Below are 13,022 nucleotides of genomic sequence, written 5' to 3'. Positions count from 1 at the left end.
CCTTGCAATTACATGGTCCTTTGCCATTATTTCTGCCTCTGCTTTTGGGCAGTGTGTAACAGATGGAAACCATTTATATATTCAGGTGAGGACCAAAAGAGTACCAAAATGGCTCTGCAAATAATTTTCAAATAGACATAGGACTGGACTCCGTTCAGGGAAAACAGGGAGAAAAAAAAAATGGAAATCAGGCCTTAGGTCAGGACCACCCTGCCCAAAGTTGTTGCTTAGCCTAGGGAGGAGGGTGATGTGCTCCTCTTGTTCCTGATGACTACCTGGTTCTGCAAACAAACAGGTAAGTACCTTTCCCTTAATGAATGCACTGCAAAATGGAATCATTATTTTTCCCTAAATGCATCAACCACAGAAATTTCAGTAAATTGAGTCTGCTCTTTCTACAATGCTGAATCAAAATGTCAAACCAACACAACTCAATTATAGGAGAGGAAATAAAGCAACATGCTGAATACCAGCAAGTTATTTATGCAATACTTCAAATTGCCAATGCTATAACTACCTGTGGGAAATGAGAACAGACAAGAGCATAGATGGGAAAATTGACTCAGGGTAACTTACTAGCAAAGTTTTAGAATCCTATTTTTTTTTTTTTTACCCCTTCTGAGTTTCATAGATCAGCTGCACACCCTTCAGTCTGTTACTGGTTTTACTAAAAAGTATTTTAGGTGCAAAGAATGAGGGGAGGGAAAGAAAAAGTCACAATTCTTGTATTTGGGTTTTAAAACAGGTAGAGGAACTTGTTATTTTTTTCATTTTCCATGTTGCCATTCTTAAAACATAAAAATAAAAACCAGTCATCCTAAAATCCATAGTGAAGACAGCATTGCATGTGAAGCATTTTTCTTCATATTCTTGAGCAAATATAAAATCCTTATTTTAATGATGCTGAGAGATGTGGCCTTTAATGTCATGTGAGGTCAGATCTGAGTGCTTCATACTGAATGAAAAGCCAGATATACTTTCAGTAAATTAAGTAGATTTATTTATGTGGAATGCAAGAAATCCAGAATCTCTCCACAACTAATGGGAGACATTAAGTAACTCCAAGAAACGCATTTGATATTAATGTAAAACATCGTTTAAATGTAATAGTAGCTGTTTGAACCACAGTTGGGGAATCAATTATTACGGTTATTGACTCTAATGAGTACAGGTAGAGGTCAACTGAGTAATATGGTTCTTTTAAAGAACAAGTTATTAGATTTTGTAATTTATGTGTATTTCATCTTTATTTTCTCTGTTTCAATGGGATAGCAGGAACTGGGAAAGCAAAGGTTGGGAGGTCTGGTTAAATCTTGTGAAGAGCTAGGTAAAGTAAACGAGTAGTAAGTCCTACAGATCTTTACCTTTAAACATACTGAGTCTGTACTGAGTCTGTACACAAGTTGGTAGCAAAGCCTGTTACAATACCATGGTAGGATTGTGATTTTAAAGATGTATATACTGTAGACACATCTGTATGTTGATACATGTTCCTTTTGGGGGCTGTCAGTGTGGTCTGCCTTGGTCTTGCTGAGCCTTAGTTTTCATTCTCACCCCTTCTCTGTCCAGGGATGAACGGGTGTCCCGATGTATGGGTGTTCTCCCCACAGCACCACCACTGTGGGGAGAAGGGTTAGAGGAAAACAGCATTTTCCTTCTCTTCCCCATCACATGCCTCTCTCTTCCCAGCAGAGCAGAATCTGCTGCCTCATCTGCAGTTGTTTGGTCCCAGGAGAGAGTTTTGCATGAAATGGGAGTCCTATATGCTGAAAAGTAACTCTGCAGGATTTGGAAGGTCCCAGCAAGTGCAAGGTCCCCCTGTGACAGGCTTTGGGGTTTGTCATGAGTGACCCTGGTCTTGCAGTAGGATTGGCTAGAAAAAAAGGAGCAAAATAAGAAAGAAATGTGCAGTCCTCTGAGTTTCTACTGACCTCTTATTTGAAATGCTGGAGCAGTGTGACACTCGTTTGGTGTCAGTATAATGAAAAATCCAGCCTGTCTGTCCTAAGTCTCAGCATCTGATGACTGCACACCATGGCTGTGTTTATGACAACAATAAAAGTGGGGGGGGGGGGAGATGGATGGAATGGAAAAGTCTGATTTTCTGCTAGAACTGAGAGAATAAATGTAAAAACTGCTGGGAATAGCCAGTTTTCACACCACAAGAGCCAGGCTGTGAACTCAGTATCAGGCAGGATGAGACCCAAACTCCTCTCTAGCAGCTCTTGAGTTTCAATCATATCCTAGCGATATTTTCTCATTTTGGCTAAACAGATGAAAAATGACAGATTTCACTCGGTAATTTTATAGCAGATAGAGTTTGTAAGGTATGAGCTGGACTCTAATGTGTTAAGTGACTTTGCTTCTCTTTGACTAGATGGAGACTTGAGAGCACTCAGCCCTTTCCAGGATGGAGCTTTAAAGAGCAGTCGGTAAGAAGTAGCATGTTGCCTCCTGTATAGCTTTGCCTGCACCTACACTGCATTCATGATGAGGAAATGTGGAGGTAAATGCACCTAAGCCAACACAAAGATATTCATTTAATGTAAGAGACAAAAACAATATACACAAATTGTATGTCTCAGTTGATATCTTACCTCAGTTGATAGGTAAGAAATTTGCGATTTCAATCTGAGAATATGAAAACTTCATCTCTAAACCCCTGAGTGGTGTGACCTAGTGTTTGGCCAACTCGCGTGCACACGCTGCCTTGGCAGACCTTAGGAGGCTACCAATTGAGAACGCATACAGCAAACAAGGACCTATGGAGAAGAATGGCACTGCTAAACTGTGTATGACAGATAGTCATGAAGTATTTTCAGGTGTGTTAACTACATTTTTGGAGACAGAGTGATCAGGTCACCTGGGAGGGTTAGGGAGTCTAAGTTACTAATGGGAAAACTAAGTGAAAGGGAGTTAATTACTCTGACAGCAATTTGAAAAAATAGTTGGGGGATATGCAGGGAGGTGAAAGGGAGGTAGAAGAGGATGGGGCTGGGGTTCTGGGATGGCAGGAGAAATCTCTAATTGTTATGCCCTTTTCCCCTCTGACTCCACTTTTCATTCATGTGATCCACCATTATCACTTACTATTCTTTCTTCTGCATGTGAATTTAAAGCATCGAGTCAGGATGGAAAATACCTCTCTCAAACATCATCTATTCCATGGAGAGAAAAAAAAAAAAAAACACAACCACAGAAGGATCATAATGTTAACAGCAATTGTATGCCAGCCCTACTGGTAACATGCAAGTGACTTCCTTCAAGTTCTTATGAGTTTTGGGACTCTTCACTTTGTTGCTGATTAGCAAGCTAATGGGTGGCGGTTGTTGTAAAGGTCCCTCCAATGCATCTCAACTGCAGAGCTTGCTCCACTTGAGGAAAATAATGTTCCTTTCAGGTTATCAACAGGTGGTATTTCATATTTATCAACTTGGCAACAGTAAGTTATATGAGGAGCTGAGGAGTCCTCAGTAGCAGCAGTAGCATTTCAATAATGTAATTTTCCAAGTTACTCAGAAGACTACAATATCTTGTATAAAAAAAGAAAAGTTGTTGCACTGAGCAGTCACTATGAAGTGTTAGTCAAGGGAGGTGGAATGATAATTTAACTTGCGCAGTAATTGTTAATTACGAGCCAGCCAAAAATAATGTCACAAAATGTTATGTTTTGTGCATCTGCATCCATATCTTTTTGGAATAGCAAAAGGAAGCATAAAATATCCCAGGACAGAGAATAATAAAAGTGCAGAACTCTGTTTTAGTGGTATAATGAGACTAAATTAAATCTGAAAGTTGCACTTCGGGTATTCAAACACCTGTAGAGAGGATTCCCTGGCAAATCATTGAGCTGCATCTGCATGGTGTTCAGCATCCACTGCTAATTCCACACAGTAACATACAGGAAGAGGAAAAGGGAAATAGAGTAGCAACAAGCATGCACATTGGGAAAGGATGGAGTTGGAAAAGACTCTTTCAAAAGCAGACATGAGATAACAGAAAGCCTGCTGAAGGCATTAGTCCTTGGTCTGTCTGGTTGTTTACCTCAGAGGTACAATCTGTAAAGCTGTATTGATCTGTCCTGTCAAGGACACTGGGCAGTAGAGGCCTAGGTCCAGCTTTATCATAATTTGCAAAAAGTCCCTTGGTTCAGGTTGCTTTGGGACAAAGCTGTGAGGCGCAATGCCAGTGGTACTCCATCTGTTTTCTTGTACTATTTGAAAAGCACATCAAGAAGAAAAGAAGGACCAGGCAAGAGACAAAATGGTTTTGCACTTAGGGAACATGGGGCGTAGTGCTCCAGAGGGGATGTGGATGTACCCCCATAGCAGAAGTATTCAGTGCAGGCTGCTGTCATGTTATTTATGTGCAACTGCCACAGCTCACGCTATCATTCTCAGCAATGCTTGTGTTAGTCACCCTTGTGACTTCATTTTTAATGGCAAATTAAAATCCAAATATTCACCCACTTCTGTGCTTTTTTTCTGGTGTCTAACACAGTAATAGAAATGTGAGGGAAAGATTTGGAGGAAAGTTATTTCCAGTCTTTTCACTTCAGAAAATTTTTTCTTTCTGCTTCAAGATAGAACAGTGGTTGTGTGGATTTCCAGTCCCACAGCGTAAGATGATGCAGGGAAAGTATGTAGTATTTTCTTTTCTGGCAAATGCCTTCCCTAACACTTACATTTTTCCAATTTATCCTTCCCTTTCAGGAACACTATGTTCAGATCAGTATGTAAGACTGTGGGGTTTGAGTGGAAAACACTGTATTAATCCCAGGTAACTTTCAGAATCTAAGCTCTTCTGAGCTTATTCAAGGTAAGTCTTGAAACCAATATAGAATGTGAATATTTTAACAAATATTGGGGTGAAAAATAGACTTTCAAGACTGATGACTAGGAAGAATAGGATCCCACAGTATCAAAGGCGCATAGCAGCCTTTTACAGAACAAATTTTGAGGGGGGCAGGAATGCTGCCCATGCTTAAGAAGGGAACTGGAAGGGAAAAACCAGGGAGCACATGTTTCTCTGACAGTTAAGGAGCAGTTACAGTATTGTTAAGCATAAATTGAGTTTGCAATGTTTGTCCATTATTTTGTGCTAATCGGGAGTGTAAATTTAATATATATATATCTATCTTATTAAAACAAAAGCATTGCCATAACCGTTTCTTATTTTAGCATAAGGAAATATAGTAGTTTCATTGTGCAATTATATTACTGGAAGCAATTTAAATGTCATCTCATTTCTCTATAGAACGTAATTAATATGTGTCTTATATACCAGGAATATTGTTGGATCTTATAATTTCATTTTCAAAACACAAGAACTTCAGACACAGAAGCCTCGAATCCCTAAGTAGTTGCTAGCTCTGTGTTAGCAGTTTTATAGAACTTTCCTTGTTTACATTGAAATGATCACTTCTCATCTCACTGCCTCTGCTATGACTGCAGTTCCCAGGAGCTCTGAACATCATATTCTAAAGCCTACGAGTGTCATTAGACAGGACTCTAAGCATTTCTTATTCCACTGTCTGTGTTGATCCTGTGCCATTTCCTTCAGTTCAAAATCCTTTGTTCCATAAGAAGACACTCAGGTTCATGACTAATAGAAGTGCACAAGCCTTTGTGCATGGAGAAGGATCTACAGCAGCACGGGGCAACTTGGTATGACTGCTTTGGTTGGGCAGCAGAGAATTAGAACGTACACAAAATGTATGCAGCTGGCATGCAACCTTGAACATAGATGGTCAGAGGCTAAGAGATGAGGCAGCAAGGGATTCAGGTAGATGTAGACTTGTGATATGGTGATTGTGAGGAAAGGAATCTGGCTTTTCCTGTGGATTGCTTCTGTTTACTGCTTTGAGATGCCCAGGGGATTGAGCAATAGCTCTTTAGATGCCAATGTCCCGTAGCCGCAGATTCCAGTTCATACCTGTTGACTCCATTTCTGTGGCATACCTGCATCCCTGGCAGATGCTATTTGTAAAGCTGGACCTCCAGGGAATGATCAATAAGCAGGTCAGTAGAGCGATAGATTAGATGAGATGGTGTAGCAAGAGAGGGCTGCTCTTCCCCAGGCGGCAGCAGCAGCACTCTCCTGCCAGTCAGAGCTTTGCTGCCATGTATGATTTGCTGCCATGTGTGACAAGTGGAGAATTGGATCCTCACTGAATACATTGAGACATTTTTCTTTCCTGTGTGTTGGGGCTGAACAAAATACCTAAAGGCTACCAGGAAAGCGTCGCATGTGTCAGCCAAATTAATTTTCTCTGTTTTCTATAGTATTTTCCAGCTGCAAAAAGAAATGAGAAAGAGTTGGCTACAAGGATTTTCAGCTACATCTATTTGATCTTCCAGATTGGAACAGTTTAGCTGGGTGCTAGAATGTCAGAGCAAAATTATCCTCACCAGTCACTGCTCTGAGACCAGACGCACTGGGCTTCAGCTTGCACTGGGAGTTCCTGTAATATGTCACATGATTTTCAAACCTGTGTTTAAATTCCTAGGGGAAAACACACTTCTCTCACTCTTGGATGGTGCTGTGTGGCCCTGAGCCTTCTGCTCTGCATCTGTGATTCACGAGTGCTTTTGTCAGCTGACAGCTGTAAGCAGAAGATATCTGATGCTGCGCTCCTATGCACAGGTGTACATTGGCCTTGGTTTTGCAGAGACCCTGGTTTAAACAGCTTTAAACAATATCAGAATTAGGCCCTGAATCTTAACTAAGCATCCTTCAAAATGCATCACTTTTCTGTCTCATACACTTTATTTTCTCAAATAACCCTTAGCACATATTTAATTATTTGTGCTGTGGGTATGTGTCAAGGTCTAGGACAGAACGTCTGCTCTGCTCTGTGGGCCCACTCCCTTCTCCAGGACTTTCTGCATGCTACAAGAGTAGACAGAGGATTGTGGGGGTTTTATAAATCCAATGAGTTAGAATATCTTGAGGAGAGGGAAAAATGAGTTAGTCAGAGTACTTTTACGTAAAGGAATGATATTTTTGTCACCACTGTTTGAAGTGTCTACCACTTCTAAAGTACCGAAGTTCCATAACTCACAGGAAATGTACAATTACAATAATAATATTTTCATTCAAAACCTCCTCTTTATGCAGGGACATCCTAAGTACCTACTTTAAAATATTCCAGCATTAGTCACTGAAGAACTGTGATATCTGCAGGATTCTCTCCATACAGCTAGACTCAAAGAAATTTTGGTGGACAAAAAAAACAAAAAAGGTTGATTGTTGAAGTAGTCAGGGTGAGATGGGATTTAATCCCTGGAATACTGTGATGTTGTGCTTGATGGCAAAACTCCAGGACAACTTTCACAGCTGAAGCAAGCACCTTTTTGAAGAAAACCCAACTCTGGTTAGTAAAAAGGCAGCCCCACGTTGCAGTTGGAGGCAGAGCAGCATGTGTAATATTTTCCAATAGTATTAGATGAAGGTACGAGACAGCTGAAGCACAGGTAGGACTGAGTTAAGTACAGAGGGATGCATTTTCAAAAGCACGCAAGTGCTGCATGTGAGCACACGGAAGGAGGGGTCCACAGGGACATCTGTAGTACGTAGGTGTTTAACTGCAGTTGGCTTTGGTGCTGTTAGCAAATAGATGCCTTGAGACACACTTAGGTGCTTAACTCTGTTCTTACTGTCTTAAACACTTCTTCAGAAAGCAGTCTGTGTGAGCGAGGGGATGGTGGGAAATCAGAGGGAGATAAAGCTCCTGCAGTAGCTTGAAAAATGGGATGTGAATGCTTTTTTAAAAGGGCATTTGATTCTGTTTCTGCGCCCCAGTCTCCCCACTTGTAAGCAGGAGAGAGTGAGTGGTCCTGGGTGTGCTGTAGTGGCGATGTTTAGCAGTCAGGCATCGTCTGCTGCCAAGTGCTTTGCTCCTGAAGCCAGCTGTGGTTGCTAAGGGACAGCGACCTAATTGACTCCGACTTTGGCTAAGCCAAGCATTTAAAAGCAAGAGTGAAGTGCTAGGGACAATGCAGCTCCCCTGCTGTCCACGTAGCAAACCAGATTTGGTACTAATGTGTTTTCTAGAGCAGACAGAGTTATTTGTTTGCTATTCTTCTCCGGTAAATTAGATGTTACTCAGTGTTCTAGAGAATTACACTAATTGCTATGGTAATCATAATAGGAAGCAATTACTTTCAGCATGTAACTATTTCACCTTCACAAATTTGTTTGTGACCACATCTGGCCTCACTCCCAGCTTTATAACAAATGTTTTGCTGGAAACCAGAAAAGAACAGTTATCGCTGTGTTCTTTGGTGGGGAGGGCTTGCGATTCTGCCTGCTGGGGTCTTCCTTCTTGCCAAACCTCCAGGACATAAACAATTATGTACATGTACATAATTCATTTTGTACATGTACAAAATCATGATTTTTGTAAACTGTCTGATCATATTGACGGGGCTGTTTTAGGACTGCTTTTTATTTGTTACTGGTAGCTCCATGTAGGCAAAAATGCAAAATACCAGGACCTGGGAAAAGGCTTTAATCCACGTGAAAACATGACCAGCTTGGTTTTACTTGAGCTAATCTACTGTGGTGCTGTTACTTTCCTAAGGACTTCTGTGAAGCCACCGATGTGAATATAGATTTAAGAGAAAAAAAAACACAGGACAAAACTGTTTGCAATATTAACATACAATTGTTATTATGCAAACTGATCAAATTCTGTGGCATAAAAGTCCCAGAACAGAATGCCTCACAGATATTAAATGACACTTAAAGATGAAATTCTTTAGCACCATGCATAATAACTTTCCTGTGTTTTGTTTTTGCAGCAAGTCCTTTTTTTTTTTTTTTTACCCAATACCGCTTGATAAACTGTTTTTTTAACCCATCGTGTCTGACCTAGATTGAAAATTCTCTTTGATAAACAACTACAGCAGTGTTTGGTTATTCACAGCAGTACGCCTCAACATCGCTAATGTTCATTAGGCCTGGCAGAATGAGAAATCCCCATACTACTAATTACTAAGGTGCTGTGCTGCTCATATAAGTAAGGTGGAAAACATCTTGTTTGGTGCTAGGAAAGATGGATGGTGTTTTCTGTTCTGTTTGCACTTTCCAGTGCGAGACCAGCACTGAAAAATACTGAGGGGTACTACTAGCATGGATGCTTTCTTCTGAAGACGTAGCTAGAGGATCGATGAGAATCGAACTTGCAGGTTCCAAAAACTTCTTCAGGGACTTGAGAAGCACAATCTGTAGCTGAAGGCTTGTATCAGCACACCAGGTAAACAGAAAGTGACAGGGAGCTCCCACTAACTTTATTTAGTAGAGACTTCACTGAAGTCCTCAGCATGTAATTGGTGGCCCAGCTTCTGTTTGCCAAGACACTGTGCAAATCCAAAGCCCATAAAATGGGTTTAATCCCTCTAGCAACTGTATCGCCTCTGCAGAGCGAGCTGTACAATGCTAAATCATGCTGATGTTGTTCACTGTTAGTTATTTCTACTACAATGATTTATGGTCCTGGGCCTGATAGCCAGAACAAGTGGATTCCCAGTGGGTTTGCTGGCTGAGAACATTTGCTGAGTCCTGAATAGCACAACACATAAACAGTTTTAAGGCCACATTTGCTATTAATTTCTGTTTTGCTCCATGTGCCAGCAATTTGCAGGAATAATTGAATTTACCTTGATATCTAGAGGTCTGCCTACACATTTTTATGAACAGACATGACCTCACTCTGTTCTTCCTAGGAAAGTACCATCTCCAAACAATAGGTTAGCAAAGCCCTGCCTCTATGCTGATATCTCCATTTGCTCAGCCTCAGGACTGTGCTATTGTGGCCGTGTGGCTTACAGCCAGCCTGAAATGCTGGCAAGAAAGCCGAGGGAAAGAGCTGGAAAAGAGAAACAAGATGGGCCAGTCTTAACGAAGTTGAAGTGAGGTTTATGAAACACACCACAGTATATTTCTTCTCCAACCCCTGCAAGTTAGGCACTGTACTGCACCTCCAGATACCTGGATGTAATTAAAAATCTCGCTTAATGTGACTTGATGCAGTTGGAGTGAGAATTCATCTTGCTAGGTGCTTTCTTTAAATGAAACCTAACCTACGTATACATACCAATTTTCAGAGAAAGTGCATTGTAACTCCCTCAGCACAATTCCAGAATATGATTCTAATGCTATAGCATTTTGGACAACAGCATACTGCACATCTGGGCGCCATGTGATTTTGAGTGATAAAAAAGTATGTGAACTGCCATTGTACACACGTTGTCTTACAATAGCCATTTTTCAAATAGCAGTTCAGATTTCCGGTTCTGTTTATGTGGCACAGAAGGGCAGAGGACTGAAATAAAGCAGCTTTTCCAACAAAGTCATGTAATTAAAAACCGACACTCAACCACTAAAGTATTCTCCAGTGGCTGAATGAAAACTGAAGAGTGTTGAGGGATATTAGTGATGCGCTCAGTCATTTCTGACTCCCAAATTAGAAACAATTGGAGTTAGATGAGGAAAAAGATTGCTTCATTCAAGTCAAATTTTAAAAGATACTGAATTATTAGAGTGAGGTAAATTCATAGGTAATGTGAAGGACAGCTGGGAATATGAATTAGCAATACAGATACGTAGATCATGAAATCCAATTTGTTCAACAAAATTCTAACATTTTTTTTTCTCTTCCCAGACAATTAACGACTGAGATAATCTCTCTGAGAAAAAGCTGAGAAAATCCCATTTTGATGAGCCCAAGTACTGCAAAAGAAGGCCTCCATCCGTAAAGCCTGGGTACTGCCCTTGCCTCATGCACACCACTGACAACTGCTCTCTGGCTAACGCCCTGAATACACCACGCCACTGGCTCTTGGCACCTACATGCTCTAGGTTTTCTGTGATTTCCAATCAGCATTTCCATCATCAGATCAAAATAAACAACTTGAAGCACAAGTGATGGGTAAGATTCTGTATCTACTATTACAGGAGTGGTCAGGCAGTGAGTTACTTTCTCTTTATGCCTGAATTTTTACAGTTAACTCTAATTCACAGGATTTTAATGTATCTGACAGATTATGTTATGGAGCATGTGCAATCCTCCTACAGGGCTGAAACAGAACCCTCCAAAGATAAAGACTAAGCTGTTCTAATGTTTGCTAGAAATATGACCGTTTGTAATGCTGGGCAAAAACGAAAATCTTATCTTCTGGGGGAAAGGCAAAAGAAAGCTTGTAATATTTAATGACTAGAGAATTACATCCACAGGAAATAATATTCGACTCTGATTCTTTCAGATTACCCAGAATTTTCCTGGAAGAAGCAGAAAGCTTATCATTTCAGTAGGCAAACAGTATAAATAACAATGAAGCAAATTTTCCTTTGAACAAGCTGCTGAACCTCAATGTGTATGAGAATGTTTTGGGAATATGGGAATTTAAACAATGTTTGCCAAGTGTATGTAAAGACTCCACAAGAGTGGTTTTGCCTTTATTTTATGCAATGCAAATGTAATTCACTTTTGCTATTCATATTCCCTGTTCCAGTGAATAAAAAACAACTTAGACTTAAAAAAAAATAATAATTGTAATAGCATGAAGAACAATAGACTTCTTTCTTTTGGCACCATGGGAAAGCTGCAATAACCATTTCTTTAAAGAAAAGACATAAATGTCATTAATTTAAATTACCAGGGAACAGAAGTGGGGGCTAGCTAACAAAGCATTTATTGTTATGAAACAAAAGCATTCTTTTATGCATGTGAGCATCAGTGATACCGGGATAGTTAAGAACTCATTAAGAGGCTTAAGAGACAGGTTTAATATTCCAGTTTCTTTAGCATGATCTCAGTGACCTTTCATTGTTTCATGATGTCATGTGGTAACTTCACTGCACAGTCCTGCTCCCAGGTTCTTCAGGGAGCCTTCCTCTTACCACCTTCCTACTTACGACACCAGGCAGGCACCAGTGGCAGCACTCAGGCAGTGTGTCCTCCTTCCCTTCCACCATGGCCCATTGGTTTTTAGCACCACTTACCTGCTGTGCTCCTCCCTGATTTTAAAGCACATTTGACTATTTTTTCATACTCATAACAAGGTCAGGTAAGATGACTGCTGAATGCTTTGCCAGGGTTTGTCTCCTAGGAGCTTGCACAATAGGCTTGAGAGGAGGCTTCCCTCTACAAGAGCTACACCAAGTCTCCAACTCAACCGTGGTTGTCCAGAGACCTGTTGATTCCAGTTTTGTAATCATTTCCACCTGTTTGCCTAGTGAAGCTTGCAGCCCCAGTATTCTTTTAATTCCCTGTAGTTCCTCTTGGAGTACTTCGAAAATCACAGTTTGCCATGGAGCCAGTAAACCACTTGAGCAGTTTTGATTGTCGCTGCTCTCCAGTAGAGAACAACCCTGGAATTCAAATGTGCCTATCCCCTCCTTGTGTGCTCCCCAGCTCCCTTCAGCCAGAAAGATAAAAATACAAGTGAGAAAGTAAGATGAGATCATGCGATACTCTAGGTTAAAAGAAAAATTGCAATACTCTAGGTTAAAAGAAAAATAAGATTTTTAAAATATGAACTAGCCTAATTTTAAGTTTAAATTAGCAAAACAAAACAAAATAAAAACTCTCCCCAACCCAAACGCTGCTGTGCAAGCAAAATAGTTAAAATACAACAAGTAAGTGTAAAGGGTGATGTTTCTCCAGCATCAGGTGTCGTCTGTAACATATGGCTTTCCATTCTGGGTTCCTCTGAGAGACCTGCAAATTGATTGCAGGTAACATCTACTGCTACAATTAGTCTCTAATTTTTAGGAGTCTATTTTTTTCTTCTGTATGGTGTAATCAATAGTAATGTTGTCCGTTGATAGAGCCTCCTTCTTCTTTGCAGTTTTAGTTTGCTAAATAGAGCACTAGATAAGAATAGGATTTTGCATACGCTTCTCTTATTAAAAGCAAAAGCCAGTCAAGGGCAAAATCAGCCCAACGCAAGTTGTACATTGGCTCCCTGCAGTGTGGACTGGTGGAACACAAGATGTTTTTTCAAGATGGTAATTGA

The sequence above is a fragment of the Anas acuta genome, chromosome 8, assembly GCF_963932015.1.
Source record: "Anas acuta chromosome 8, bAnaAcu1.1, whole genome shotgun sequence".
NCBI lineage: Eukaryota > Metazoa > Chordata > Aves > Anseriformes > Anatidae > Anas > Anas acuta.
The sequence above is the reverse complement of the archived record's forward strand: the minus strand, read 5'-3'. Positions refer to the sequence as shown.